Source organism: Saccopteryx bilineata, chromosome 3 (genome assembly GCF_036850765.1).
Source record: "Saccopteryx bilineata isolate mSacBil1 chromosome 3, mSacBil1_pri_phased_curated, whole genome shotgun sequence".
Lineage (NCBI taxonomy): Eukaryota > Metazoa > Chordata > Mammalia > Chiroptera > Emballonuridae > Saccopteryx > Saccopteryx bilineata.
This window is the reverse complement of record NC_089492.1, coordinates 223,999,645-224,015,947: the sequence shown is the minus strand read 5'-3', so window position 1 is coordinate 224,015,947 and position 16,303 is coordinate 223,999,645. Positions and strand designations below refer to the sequence as shown.

Sequence of the window (16,303 nt, the reverse complement as noted above, 5' to 3'; positions counted from 1 at the left end):
CCTATACACATATTTGTTTCTGTTATTATTGCATCTGGTAAAAATCAGAAGTGTGCCTACCGTGTACCAGGAGCTACATTAGGCACTGAGGATTCAGAGAAATAATAATACTGATCTTTGCCCTCAAGAATTTATAAATAGATTGGGGACACAGACATATTACCAGAGAATGTCAGTTTACTGTGGCAAGTGCAGTGATAGAGATATGCCAGGTGCTTGGGACCATAGGACAGGATTCCTGACTGTTTTTAGAGTCAGGGAGGTGAGAGGAAGGGAGTCCCTGGGGGAGAAGATGACATGAATACAGCCTTAGGTGAAAAATAGCACAGTGCACTGCAAGCCAGTTAAGGGATCTCTGTGTGACTAAAGCTTAAAATAGCAAGCAGAGAATAGCAGCAGATGAGTCCCCAGAGGTCAGTTTACAGGGAGCCCATTTATTATGATAAAGATTCAGATTTTATCCTGTTGGTGATGGAAACCCAGTGATGCCCCAGGCGTAATGTGGTCCCTCTGGGGTGGGTGGAGGGTGGATCCGAGGTCAGGGCAGTAGTGTGGATGATGGAGAGGGGCTGAGAGTGGGGTAGAACCAAAAGGCAAATCTGAAAAATGGGGAAGAAAGCAATGCATGGTGGTTAATTTTATGAGAGTTGCTGAGACTGAGCCTCTAGCTTGTACAGTAATTTGACTGATTAGGTGATCTGTAATACAATTTATATACAGAACACTGATGAGAATCTGATATTGGGGACAATATATGTTCAGTATTTTTGTCCATGCTTATCTTAAGGTTTTTTTGGATATTTGAGTGAAAGTGGCCAGGAGGACCTGAACTGTGAACAACAGATCTGGGTAGGAAATTCAGATTTGTAACTGATGAACATCTATATATTTAATAAATGGTAGCTAAAACCCTCTGAGAAGAGAGGTGAGCACAGAAGTCTGGTATCAGCAGCTGTTAGAAGGTGGACCAAAGAGAAAGCCAAGAAAGACAACTAGAGGGGACAGTGAGGTGCTAGAGGACACAGGCAGTGCCGTGTCACAGCGGCCAGAGGAACCGAGGGGACAGTGAGGTGCTAGAGGACACAGGCAGTGCCGTGTCACAGCGGCCAGAGGAACCGAGGGGACAGTGAGGTGCTAGAGGACACAGGCAGTGCCGTGTCACAGCGGCCAGAGGAACCGAGGGGACAGTGAGGTGCTAGAGGACACAGGCAGTGCCGTGTCACAGAGGCCAGAGGAACCGAGGGGACAGTGAGGTGCTAGAGGACACAGGCAATGCCGTGTCACAGAGGCCAGAGGAACCGAGGGGACAGTGAGGTGCTAGAGGACACAGGCAGTGCCGTGTCACAGCGGCCAGAGGAACCGAGGGGACAGTGAGGTGCTAGAGGACACAGGCAGTGCCGTGTCACAGCGGCCAGAGGAACCGAGGGGACAGTGAGGTGCTAGAGGACACAGGCAGTGCCGTGTCACAGAGGCCAGAGGAACCGAGGTTCAGGGAAATGGTGGGATCCGAAGTGAAACCACAGCACTGTAATCCAGTGTAAGAACTTAAAAAGAATCCGCTAAATTTAGAAAGCCATGATTTTAGGTGCTGTTTCAGAGCAGTCTCACTGCAGGGGTGGCAGCAGAGACCCAGATGCAGGTCGTTGAGGAGTGACTTTGGGGAGACCGAGCACAGAATTTTCCTCTGCAGGGATTTGGGTGGAAGGGGGGGGGTGGCAGCTAAGGGAAATGTAGGGTCAGGAGCAGGTTATTTTTAAGAGGAGAAATTTAAGTAAGGTTGGAGGCTGAAGAGGAAGAATCAACAGTGGGGAAAGGTAAGGAAGGGGGATAACAGCTGATGGAACGTGTTCCCAAACGAGAGGGTGGAGGGGATGGCGTTTACAGGAAAGGTTGGCGTTAAGCAGAAAGGACTTGAATTCTTAGCCATCTAAGACTGGAAGGATGAAAGGAAGGGAGGGCGTGGGCGATGGGAGCATGGGGAAGATGTGGATCGTGCTTCAATGGACAAAGGTCCTTGGTATTTCCTCATTGCCTTAAGAGCCAGACACAGTGACTTAGAAGAAGAAATTGTCTTCAGAAGTCCCTCACCATCCTTCTCAGGGCTGCTCTCCCACCAGCCTTTAAAGCATGCCCCACCTGGGACCTTTGCTTCTCATGCTGCTCCTCCCCCACCTCCGTGAATAAGCTCTTATCCAGTGGTTCCGGATTCACCAGAACAACTTACAATACCAACTGATTGTCTGAATTCAAGTATCTTATAAATTATTCCATTCAAAGATAAATATCTGATACCCAGCTACTGGCCCAACCTTCCCAGGAGCCTTTAAGATGGAAACCCTGGCTTTTCAGCGTTCTTGCCTATATTAGACCTGACCCCTCTAGCATCCTGGCTTCCCACACCCCATCATACACACCCTCTGCTCTAGTCACACTCTTTCAGGAAGTGAAGCACATGGTATAAAAGTCAAATATTTGGTATAGTAATTAGGATGGTGAAGATTTTCTGAGGTGCCCCCCCACCCTCCCTGGCAGAGGAATGCCACAGGCGCCTCTGTGAAGAACAGTGAGTGCTGCTGCTTCTGCTACAGCCTATTTTAATGGCCATTACCTCCACTCATCAGAAGTTTTAAACCACAGATTAGGAGTGTGATTCACCCCTCTGTCTTAAAAGAAAGTTAGGAAAATTTGAATCAGTGCTACTTTTTTAAAAATCAGGCTTTACTGCTATTTGCTCATTAATGTTAGAATCACAGAAGCAGAGGCTCTATTTTTCTCCTAAAAATGTGTAGTGTTTTCCATTACATCTAAACAATCTCCAAATGAATAGAATTAAAAAACACCCCCAGGAGCTCCTTGGGTTCAGGATCATACACAGATCAAATACCCCAGGGGCTTTTGAACTCTACTGAGTCTGGATTTAGCACATACAACTTGATGGTTAGGGGCACTGGTTTTAGAGTCAAACTGATTTTCTCCCTGATTATTACAAACTGTGCAACATATCTCATAGAATCATTATGAGGATTAAATGTGATCATGAATTTAAAGGATTTAGCTTCTGTGCTAGTATATAGTAATTTCTCAATAAATGGAGGCTGCTACTGAATTATTACTATCTATAAATCATGCTCTGATTTAAGAAACTGCCTGGTTTAACACTCCAGGCAAAGCAGGAGCTGCTTTCTCATCCAGCCTCAGCTATATGGCTATAAAATGGTAAGTTTCTTTTACAGATATGCTCACGTCCTTGCTTTGCTCTTATTACCAGTGCCTACTCTTTGTAGTCAAATATGATCAACCACTTAGGGTAATCGTTTCCCTAACAACCAAATGTGCTTGTATTCAGTGGCTAATGCAATTAATTTTTTCCAATAATATTCATTTAGTGTATAGGCACAGTATAAATGAGAGGCATAATGATAAGCTACCACCTGTTTGCTCATTTTGAAAAGACTCATTAGGGACAGTGTCCTCCATGTTTCTGAAATGATACACTCTAATTAGAGAATTATAGTTACACACACTAGTGGCAGAATAAGAAGAACTGCTACCTAACAGGTAATGTCACTGTCTGCACTTTGCTGATGCTCTCCTTTAGGGTGCTTCCAACTTGGTCCAGATCCCATCCTTTTCTTGGGTCCATTTTGGAATTCAGCTATTTTCCTAATGCTGGTTAAAGCCTCATCTATAAATAGCTTGCTTTTGGGTAGAACAATTCATGCCTGAAAAAGTTGATAATGATTTCAAGCTTTCTTTTAATTGAGTTTTTAATTACAACACAAATAGCAAATATCCCATTCATATGTAATTTTGACAAAGAGGACAAGCAATTTCATATTCTTTGGAGATCATCTGACAAGTGTAGAAAGCTACAGTTAAGTATAAGCTGTCTTGTTTTTGGACAAGAGTAAACTGATAACCACTCACTTGGGGAAAATCAGAAATTGGAGCATCTGAATCTCAATAAATTATTTGATAGAATAATCCAAGTGCTATAACACAAGCTGCCACTGAAAACGTAAATCTGATCAGCTGGCTTAGGATCTTGCTTTTCGAATTTATAGTCCACGTATTATGAATTGGGATACTAGATAGCCAGTTAGTGTATGAAAAAGGTGTTACCATAATTTTTTTCTGTCTTTAAACTTTATCAGTACATCAGATAAAATATGCAATTAATTTATGTAAAATACAAAGCTAAAACTTGAGATGGGTACCATGTTTCTTTACTCTTTTTATCTTTTAATACTTAACTAAGAATTCCAGAGCTTCAGAAGTAAAAGTATACCAAAAACACTGCTTCATCCCAAAGAACAAAGAACCAGTCTAACATTAGCTCTTCCAGAAGCTTTATTCCTAAGTCATTAAAATATCTACAGGCCCAAGCTGATGCATCTCTTTCAACCACAAAACAGTGATTTTCAAAACTTGGGATTTCATAGACCAGGAAAAAATATTTTTTCATTAATAGTAATCTTACAAAAAGTGATCACCTTTTTATTTTACCAAATAAAAATATTTAATATTTGTTCCTATCCATTCATTTGTTAACTTGTGAGTGTTTATTGAGCACATACTATCTGCAGTTGCTAGAGTATGCCCTGCAATGAAAAACAAAGCTAGGTACAGTCTATGCCCTCAAGTATCATATGGTCTGGTGGGTAGAAATCATTAATTCTGATACGAATTCACATTGAGATAGGTGCTCTGAAGGAAACGAATGTGGTTCTCCAGGAGCATGTAACACATTAATTTGATGTGGGCAGAAAGGGTCAGAAACTTCTTCCTCTTTAAAATTAATGTTTGGACTTATGAGGTCTCAAACAATACAGGGCCTTGTAAGCCATGGTAAGGATTTTGAACTTGATGCCAAGACTAATAGAAAGTAATTAAAGACTTCTAAACAGGATTTACATTTTGAAAAGACATTGCTGAATGTTATTGGAGAATGGATTGGAGGGAAGCAGGAATGGAAGTAAGCAGTGAGATCAGTTGGGACAAAATTTCAGGGGTATAGATCTGACTAGTGTGATGGCCATGGTGATGATGAGTAGTTGAATTTGAAGAATATTTTGTACAAAGAATATTTTGTACAAAGACTCATTGATAGGTAATGGGCTGGGGAGTAATGAGGATGACTTCTATATTCCTGGCTTGAACAGTTTGCCGTTCACTATACCACTTACTGCAACTCAGAGACCAGGAGAGGAAAAGGTTGAAGCAGGAAGAAATAATCAAGGGTCCCTTTTTGTGCTTGTTAAATTTAAAGTACCTGTGAGATATCCAAGGCAGATAGATACATGGCTCAGAAGCTTAGAGGAATATTTCGCTGCTGGATATACACTTAGGAGATAGGAGCATATCAATGGTATTAAAGTCATGGGAGTAATTTCACAGAAATAAGCTTTCTGGAATTTGGAATACTTTGAGGCTGATATAAAAGAGGGAATCTTCAGAACATCTTTCTATAAAAAAGATGACATTCTAATATCCACAAAATAGAAAGACTAAAATATCAGTCCTTTAAAGACATTTAGTTGCATGAAATCTTATCTCCATTGTCCTAATCATTCTCATTATGCTTCAGATCAGGGATAGCAGCTATTGCAGCCCACTCCCCTAGAGGTTCTGTGACCACCTTAGACAGAAATTACCTCATTTTTAAAGCAGAGGTCTTATCCACACCCATCTTCACTGGACCTCTTACACTCTCCAAGCAAAAGACATGTCTGGGGTTCTGGAGCAAAGTAACACAAGATTAAAACTCACAGAGTAACACAAGATCCTACAGTAAGTCATCAGTTCCCTCTTATTCTGAAACATAAAGTCAGTTACCTTCTATGTATTTTAGGTTGCAAAGAACTAATATTTTAACAATACTGAGCCTTTCAATTTGTGAACACAGAACATCTCTTAATTTATTCAGTTATTCTGAGTCAGAGGACTGACTACATTGCAAATGTAGTATCATATAGTTATTTGAGTGCATCAAGGTCAGTCAACACTTGCATGGCTATCTCCTCCTCCCGTCCATCATAGCATTGGCATCCATCAGAGTATTCTTCTCTAGTGGACTTAATAAAAGTTTCTGAATTAGCCTATCAAAATGTTCCAGACATTATTGATCTATCAAATTAAATGTGGGGGATAATAGTAATACTACTGCTAGCAATAATAACCATTTTATCATTATACTTATAACTGTGATTGTTAATAATAACATTCTTAAGACTCTGTCTCATGAACTGAATTAAGAGTTGTCCATAACTCATCTTATAGAAATCTTACCAATAACTTTTAAGATTGGCACCATTTTATAGATAAAGTAACTAAGGCTGAAAGACTGACATGCCAGTTGGATATATATATATATATATATATATATATATATTACATTGTATTGTATTGTAATCATATTGTCATTATCTGCTACAATGGAAACTCACTGGGACTCCATATTTTTCCCACTTGAAATCTCAGCACTTAGCAGTGCTGGCACATTTAAGGTTCTTATCAAATGTTATACTCTATAGTGATAGAATAGAAATCTTTCAAAGGGCAGTGATTGTGTCATACATGATTTGGAATCACTCATAATGCCTAGCGTAATTCTCAATAAATATTTGGAAGGTTGGGTATGTGGATTTTAAATTGGCTGAGAACTCCTGCAAACTCAGAATGCTCTGAGTGATGCTGCTGGTGGATGGATTACTAATGAAAGAGGATTAAGAAGACGTGCTGCCTAATATGCTGTTTTTGCAACTGTAGGTCTGACTCTTACTTAAGCATTCTTATTCATGACCTGGATGGAAAAAGAAAGAAGCTGCTCATTTTTGGAATTCACTAATGATTCCAATTTGGAAAGTATTGCGAGCAGCTCAGGCAACAGAAATAAAATGCAAATGACCTCGGAGACTGGAGCTCTGCAGGCTGGGAATAATAACTTGGCGAGCGTTTGAAAAAGGCAAGGCAGTGAATACACCTGGGGGAAGGGAATCCAAACATGGAGCTGTTTTCTGGGAAGCAGACGCCAGAGCCCAGTGATGCCAAAGTAGGCCCAGGGGGCACGGCGGTCTGCAAATTAAATTCAGGCCAGCCAGGCAGTCTGGCAGGATGAAAGGGAAGTCCAGGTTGAGGCTGCCTGTGCAGAAGGGCGCGGACTAACAGTTCCTCTGTGGACGTTTCTAGCTGCGCAGCACCTGGCACCGCACATTGTGTTGCCACCACCTCGTTACTAGGGAGGCTCAGGCAATTTGGAAGGAGTGTTGAGAATAGCAACCGGAGCAACTGAATTCAGGAGCCTGAGGAAAGGACACAGAGAAAAGATGAAAAGGATTAGATAGCTATAGTTTAGCTGCAGAAAGCTAAGGGCAGAGAACAGAGAGGCCCAGAAACTAATAATAAATATACAGGTCTGCTCTAAAATAGCGATGTGGAAACTTACAGGATACCCATCCAATTAAGACTTTTCAGATGAAAATGAACATTTTCTTCCAAGCTATGGGATCCTTGCCTGAACCAGCACTCTGCCTGCCCAGGTGCTCAGTAAATACTACCTTATAAAGTACCCTTCATTTGCCAAAAGACTATAGGAGCCAGGAAACAGGCCAATAGGAAGCACATTAGAAAATCAACCAACCATTTCTTTAGTGCCCAGTGAGGACAGGATTAAAAGAACCAGATTTTTGTTGTGTTGTTCAAGTCAAACCTTTTCTGCAATGAAGTTGCCTCTTCCCATTCAGATAAATACAAAACAAAAATAGAAACCTTTGTGACACAGGAAAAGCCTGAGATACGGTTGGCTAGTCTCTGGCTCAATCCTGTGATTGCGATTTACTTTATGTCCAGGGGACTGGTGAGATGCTCATTTTCCCCCTCCTAGGCAGTGGGGAGAGGTAGAGAAATCTGCCTCTCTGGGCTAAATGTGAACTTGGTGAATTTCACTTTTAAAAACTCAAACCCAAATAAATATTCAAGGAGATGGATTTGAGGTTAGTTCTTTGTTTTCTAGAAAGAAGTCCCTGAAAACAGCAACTACCCCAAGTGCTACTGCATTCATCTTTGTCTGCAGATCATAACTACACTGTTCTTAATCTGCGACCTGAGAAAGAGAGTCAGGTCTTCCGACTGCAGCCAGCTGCACGGCAGTCACACCGCCGTTACCAGCGCCAGGCTCGGGGCGCTCTCCTGAGCTCCTCAGACTTGCCAGCCCCATGAAACGTGCTCTGCTGGTCACTGCTGCCCTCCCACTTCCTTGATCCACTCCTGCTTTCTGCAAGGCTGGCTTCCTCGCATTCCTCTCCTTTCAACTGAAATGTCACCTCTTCTTGAAGGTATTCTGGAATGATTTTGGTTGCAAATAAGAAGAAATCTTACAAATAGCGGCCCCAGCCAGTAGATCTTAATTACCTGCTAACAAGTTCAGAGTAAAAGTCTGAGGGCTGGTACCGCAGCTGGACCGGGTCATCAAGGGCCCAGGAGCCTCTGCTCCTCCCCACCCCCACAGCATATGGCTCCCATCTTCATCAGCTCAGGATGTCTGCTTTACCCCCAACATCGTATCCAGGCCTTGGGCTGAGTAGCATTGGGGCTGAGTTAAGGGGGGAAGAAAGGTTTTCATAATTGAGGCTTTGCTTTTTCATTCAGTAAGGGCCACCCTCCCTTGAGACTCCTAACTATACCTAATTAGTTAGAACTGTGTCACATGCAAGGGCGTCTGGAAAATCATGATTAGCTTCCCAACCTCTAGCGTAGAGGAAGCCAGGGAGGAAGGGGATATAAATAACTTTCGGGCAGCCAAACCTCAATGTCTGCCACGGTATGTGCCCACTCACACTCCCCACCACTTAGTTACTCCCTCCATGGCCCCTACTTCCTCTCATCCTGGCATTTAAATGTGGATGTGCATGTATAATCCCACCAGAATAGATCTATGCACTCCCGGCCAGCTCTCTCCCCGCTGTGTGGCTGGAACCCAGCTCTGTGCCTGACGGATGGCAGGCGCTTCATAAATATTTCTTAATTCACTGGCTGGTTGGCTGCGAGACGAGAAGCTGCCTCTGAAATTATCATGTCATCATGACCTCCTGGGAAAATGGGGTTCGGGCCATCAATATCTGATCTACACATAGCTCCTTTTTATTGATGAAAAACTATTTTATATAGAAAGAGGTATATATAAAATCATAAACATTCAAAATGCCCACCCACAAAGGATGTCAATCAGATTTGCAGATTTTTTTTCCATTGGCTTTGTGGTCTGTTGATGTTGAATTTAAGAATCAAAACATCTGAAATACAGTTGAAGTTCCGTGTCCCTTTCCCTGGCTCCGTGTTCCCGCTCCTGCCTCTCTCTGGCTGGAGGCAGCCCCTCTCCTGAATGGGGGTTTCTAATCTAGTATGTGTTTTTATGCTCCAGCTATCTATCTACATATCAAACAAAGGGGTTATTTTGCATGTTTTCAAATTGTATATAAATATTATATTTTGTATAATCATTACACAAATTATGTAATTTCTTACTCTATCATTTTCCAGCCTTTTTCATCTATCTTGTTATTGATCTTTAACCATGTTTTTGCATGTGGCTGTGTACTATTTTATTGTATGAATATGCAGTAACAATTTAGTTATCCCTTTTTCTCCTGATAAACATTTTGACTGCTTGTTTACAGTCTTTTCCTTTTACAAAGAATGCTAACTACAATTAACATTCTTGTACTGATTCCTTTGTTACATGTATGAAGGTTTCTTAGTCTAAGGGATATATCTAGAAAAAAAGGTATAGCATCATGGGGGCATAGGTTTTTCAATTTTCCCTGATTTTGCCAAAGTGTTCTCCAAAATATTATACTAATTGAAATTCCCACAAGAAGTAGATGAGAGTAAATGTTTCTCTGTTCAGTACTGGTTATCATACTTTGATTTTTCTTATATTTTTATGAAATGATATCACATTGTTTTACCTTGAATTTCCCCAACAACAGAGAAGGTTGAGGATCTTTCAGCAGGTATGTTGGCCAGTCATATTTCCTTTTATGAAAATAGCTTAGTAATATCAATTTCCCTTTTAGGGGAACAAGGAGTTGTTTTTTCTCATTGTTTGGTAAAGTTCTTTATATACTGTGTATAGCAATTCTTATTAACATACATTACAAACATCTTTTCCCAGACTGTTGCTTAACTATTCATGTTGTTTATAATGTTGCTTTGTGAATAAGAGTATTAAATTTTAATATAGTAAAATCTTTCGACATGACTTTGTGATTTGTACTTTTTATGTTTTATATTAAAAAATCCTTCTTACCTCCAAAACCTTAAAAATACCTTCCTATATGTTCTTATAAAAACTAAAGTTTTTGCTTTTCACAATTAGTTCAGCTGGAATTATTTTTATGTAACATAAAGAGATCTAGTTTTATTTTATTTTTTTCCACATAAATAGTAATCACAGTCACATTGTTGAGTGCTACATTGTTTGGTCATTAATTTATATCAAGTTTCTATCTATGCAAAAGTTACTTTCTGAGTTCTATATTACATTTCAGTGGTATGTTTTTCTATCCCTGTGTCAATATGACACTTTGTGTATCACCATAGCCTCAGTAAACTTATTGCATAGGGTTAGGTACAGATGCCCGAGAGCCACACTCCTGGGGTCTGTATCCTAACTCTGTCATCGCTTAGCCATGGTACTTTCAGAGAGATCCTCAATTTCTTTAAGCCTTAGTTTCTTTCTAACCTGAAAAATGGTGACAATGATTGTACCAGATTCATAATGAATTAAAAGTTTTTGCCTGGCCCATAAATGCTCAATGAAAGTTAGCTGCTATAATTTTTAGTTGAAATATCAGTATTATTATCTTACTAATTGTGATAGCTGATAAGTTAGGGCACCTCTACCCTTTTCATCTTCAAAATGGTCTTAACTATTGTGTTTTTTAAATTAATTTTATTGAATTTATTGGGGTGACATTGGTTAACAAAATTATACAGATTTCAGGTGTACGAGTCTATAATACATCATCTGTACATTACATTGTGTATCTAACACACCAAGTCAAGTCTCCCTCCATCACCATCTATTCCCCCTTTACTCTCTTCCACCTCCCTCCACACTTCCTTATTTCCCTCCTGCAATCCTCACACTGTTGTCTGTGTCTGTTTTTCTTTGCTTAATGGTCTGAACTATTGTTGACCTGTTGATCTTTCAAGTGAATTTCAAGATTGGCTTATAATGTCTTGTGGAAAAGCCTGTTGAAATTTAAATGTCATCATGTTGATAAATCAATTAAATTTAGTCTTTTTATCCATAAATTTGGTATACCTTTTTATCTATTCAGTCATTTTATGTCAGTCAGAAAGTAATTTTGTAATTTATTCCACAAAGATCAATGCATATTTTTTTAGATTTATTCTTAGATGTATTTAAACTTAATGTATTTAAGTTTGTTGATATTTTAAATGAGGTACTTCTATTACTGCTGTGTAAACATCCAAATATTTTTATGTTAATCCTATATCTAGCTACCTTACTGAACAATTATTAATTTTATACATTAGCATAGATTATTTATGTAAACAGACAGATCATTTACATAAAAATATAGTTGTATCTATCTTCCCAGTATGTACTTCATTTTATTTTTCTTGTCTTATTGTGTTTACTGAGATCTCCTAACAATGAGAAAGAAGAGTAATGATAGCAGGCACCCTTGTCTTGTGTTAATTCTAATTATAACAACATTAAGTTACATTAAGCTTACATCAGATGGTAAACACACAATTCAATGTACAGGTGATGTATTATAGAATTGTATACCTGAAACCTATATAATTTTATTAGCCAATCACTGCAATAAATTCAATAAAATATTTTAAAAGCCATGTTTTCTCACTAAAAGAAAACAACTACAATGAGATACTACTTCATATCCATTAAGATGACTATCATAAAAAAGACAGATAATAACAGAAGGATGCAGAGAAACTGAAACCCTCATACATGGATGACAGGAATATAAATGGTGCTGCTACTTTGGGAAACAGTCTGGCATTTCGTCATAAATTAAACATAGAGTTACCGCACAACCCAGAAATTCCACCCCTAAGTATATACCGAAGAGAAATTAAAACATATGTCTATATAAATAGAGTACATGCAAATTTATAGCAACATTATTTTTATTTATTTATTTTTTTACAGAGACAGAGAGAGAATCAGAGAGAGGGATAGATAGGGACAGACAGACAAGAATGGAGAGAGATGAGAAGCATCAATCATCAGTTTTTTATTGCAACACTTTAGTTGTTCATTGATTGCTTTCTCATATGTGCCTTGACCGTGGGCCTTCAGCAGACCGAGTAACTCCTTGCTCAAGCCAGTGAGCGACTTTGGGTCCAAGTTGGTGAGCTTTGTTCAAACCAGATGAGCCTACACTCAAGCTGGCGACCTCGGGGTCTCGAACCTGGGTCCTCCGCATCCCTATCCACTGTGCCACCACCTGGTCAGGCTATAACAACATTATTCATGATAGCCAAAAAGTGGAAAAAACTCAGTTGTTCATCAACTGATGGATGTGGTATATTCATACACTGGAATATTATTTAGCAATAAAAAAGGATGAAATACTGATACATGTTACAATATGGATGAGCCTTAAAAATATGCTAAATGAAAAAGCCAATCACAAAAGACCAAATATTATGTGATTTTGTTTATGTCAAAGGTCCAGGATAAGAAATCTATAGAGACAGAAAATTGCCAAGGCTAAAAGGGAAATGCTGTGTAACTGATAATAAGTATGGGGTTTCTTTCTGGAAATACGGTAATGTTCTGAAATTAGATAGTTGTGATGGTTGCATAACTGTCAAAATACTAAAAAACATTGACTTATACACATTTAAAGTGAATTTTATGATATAGGAATTAAATCTCAATAAAGCTATGAAGAGTAAAGAAAAAAATTATTAAGTTTGATCCTTGCTATAAATCTTTGATAGATAATTATCATATTTAGGAAGTTTCCTTTTATTTCTAATTTACTAAGAGTTTAAACATTAATGAATGTTAAAAATTCTTTATGTGTTTTTGACATGTATTGAGTTTATCATGGATTCTTTATTCTTTACTCTGTTAATATTGTGTAATGTATTAATGGATTTTCTAATGATATTTCAATCCTAAGATAATACACTCTGGTATTTCAAAGAAACACCTGGGTCTTTCCCTAAAAGACAAGAAACTTTAAGGTTTTTAAGCAATTAATTTTTGTTATTTTTGGTTTGTTTGTTTGTTCTATTGACTTTAAAGAGAGAGGAAGGGAGAGAGAAAGACATTGATTTGTTGTTCCACATATATATATATATATATATATATATATATATATATATATATATATTCATTGGCTGATTCTTGTATGTACCTGACACAGGATCAAACTCCCAACCTTGGTGTATGGGGACAATGCTCTTACCAACTAAACTACCAAGCCAGGGCCAGCTAAGTAATTAGTTTTTTGTTTGACTTCATAGAAGTTTTCTTTTTTAGGTCTTAGTATGTTTTCTTAATGATTTCTTTATTTCTCTCCTTTCTTTGTCATTGTTACGCTTTAAAAAATAAAACTTGTATAATAAGAGCAATAGATATGAATAGTGAAAGACAAGGGGAGAAGTATTAGCTCTACTTATTTTGGACCTTGCAATAAAGATATAGAAGAAATTCCTACCAGTCAAGGATTTCTGGGGTAAGTTGGTCCAGTACCATAATTACCTTATTTGCTGAGTGGGTCAATCATGCTTGCCACTTATCTAAAAACTTAATGACTCCTGTGTCCAGAATCATTTAGGAAACACTCTTAATTATTAGGTAATGTGTACTGCTTGTGAACTGGGAAGGCTTCTCTTCCTAGAAGCTGTCCTGGGTAGCACTGATCACTGCTGATAGAAAATCGGGAGGCAAGGGAGATGTTGAGGGGAATACGGGGGAGGGGGGATGCATTCGAGGCGACACTAGAATCTTTGTAAACACAATAAATTAAAATCAATAATAAAAAAGAAAATGCATCTGCTCTTATATATTTTTTGGAGCCACTTTTGTTTTTTCTTTGTTTTTATCCATCTTTGATAATTGCATCATTTTTTGAGACATATACAATGTGAAACATTTTATAGTTCTGATACTAAGCAAAGAAATTATGTTTTGCTCAATAATTAGCGTGTCTATATTGCAAAATTATTTCAATGTAATTGCTCTTAGTTTAAAATGCCAGGTCAGTGTAGTAATATAGTTTTGATGGTTTTTAAGCAGTCCTGTTTCTGAATATCTCTCCTAATTACCTGTACATCTTCAAATAATTGCTGAGAAGTTGCTGTACCAAAAAAGAACTGTATACAAATAGTAACAACAATGTCTATTAGCCCTGGTCTTTTAGCTTTAAAAAAGGATTTCAGGAACTGATTAATACATTGAATGTTAGTCTTTCATTCAAGGCTTTGTGAACCCATTACCATATTCCATTTGGAAATGGGTTAAAAAGGAAATACTCTTTTCTCCTTCCCTTCTCATCATATAGAACATAGGAAGAAAGATACTGAACTCCTGGGAGTTATCTCTTTGATTAACTGTGAAGTAATAAACGTAGGAAAGCAGCAACAATTCATGCAGTTGGGCACTAAATCTCCACCTTTATGGCCTGCATTTGCCAACTGTCTCTATATTTGACAGATAAAGTGCATCTGTGAATTTTAAGTTTCTCAGGTTACAGTTAAGATATGTAATTAGATTTCTAGATATACATCTTCCGCCAAAACTTCTGCTACAGGGTGAGAAAGCCAATTAAGCCAGCTTTACTCAGCTTCAAAACAAAACTTCAACTTGAAAATTGACGGAAGAACTTAACTAACGAGGACACTTTACTTGGGGCATCTTAGTGCTTGATGCAGGCTGTGCACTCTGGGACGCAGCTCTTTGAAGGTTGGCGTCAGGAAGTTTACTTGGTTAATAAAGCTAGTTTCTTTAGACATATAGTTTGAAGCAGGGCCATTGGAAATTCGTATCTTGAACATTTGTTGCATATAGTTTTCTAAGCATTTATACTTATTGGATTAAAGTTAGCTATGTGAGAAACTGTATTAACCCCAACAGGTAAAGGAAAAGCTACTTCAGGGCTCTGAAGTAAAAATACATTCCAAATGTGTCCAGCTCTTTGGATTGCTAGGAACTAATTCCAACAATCATAGTGACTATGATGATAAATGTAACTAGTGCTTGCAGGTAACACATGCAAGCACTCCCTAAACATTAACTAAGCATTCATTTATTTAGTACTTATGAAAAATATACGTGGTAGGTATTCTGCCATTTTCCAGTTAAAAACTGAGGTTCAGAAAAGTGGAGCACTTTGCCCAAGGTTACCTGTCTCCTTTAGCAGGCTAAATTCTTTATCTTCTGTGAGATGGAAATAGACTTATTATTGCTTTTTATAAAATAGGCTCAGTGTTCTTAAAAGTAAAAGCTTCCTTGGGTAATATTAGTAGAGAATTCAGGAAGACACCAGAAATGCCAGCTTATCAGTGCAGGCATGTATTTTATTGTTAACAGGCACAGCAACAGCAGATTTATGTCAGATGAAGTTAACTATGTATCTGCAAAAAGTTTATAATCTACTCAGGCAGATGATATGAATGCATGAGAAATTATTTGAAACAATTAAAAAAGAAAAGGTCAACAAATATAAAGTAGGAAAATGCTTGAAATTGAATTCTAGTTCCCCTGGACCACATTTGCATCAGCTATAAAACAATGGAGTTGATGTGGGCAACTACTGCCCTTAAAGGTTTCCTCTTGCTCCAAAACCCAAGTTGGTGGTTCTAGTGAGTGCATATGAACAAATCAATGTGAAGAACACAGCAAGTGACATGTGCTGACCGAACAAAGCAAAGTGAGATTCTCATGAAAGGTCTCTCGGAGGTGATATTTGAACCAGACCCAAAGAAGATGAGACATGTTGAGTTTAGAAGGGGTGGAGAACATTCTGATTTGGGGATGAGGTAGAGTGAGGATATAGATCAACTGAAGAAAGTGAGAAAACAGTAAATATAAAGAAGGGAGTGGGAGTGGAAGTTTAAATAAATTTTTCCAAAATAGATGGATCAGTAAAATTGAAGGAAGTTGATAAAGAGTGCATTAGAATTACCAGGAATCTGTTTTTTTTAAGTGCTTGGGTGACAGAAAACTAAATCAGAAACTCTGGGAGTGGGACTTTTTTAAAAAAACAGCTTTATTGATACATAATTCACATAT

The 16,303-nt window shown here is 38.3% G+C and overlaps 1 protein-coding gene across 2 annotated transcripts in view; it reads left to right on the top strand.

Annotated features, from left to right (window-relative positions):
• Positions 1 to 16,303, top strand: part of ST6GALNAC3 (ST6 N-acetylgalactosaminide alpha-2,6-sialyltransferase 3) — a 617,424-nt gene that overhangs the window by 502,590 nt on the left and 98,531 nt on the right. The gene's annotated exons all lie outside the window — the stretch shown is intronic.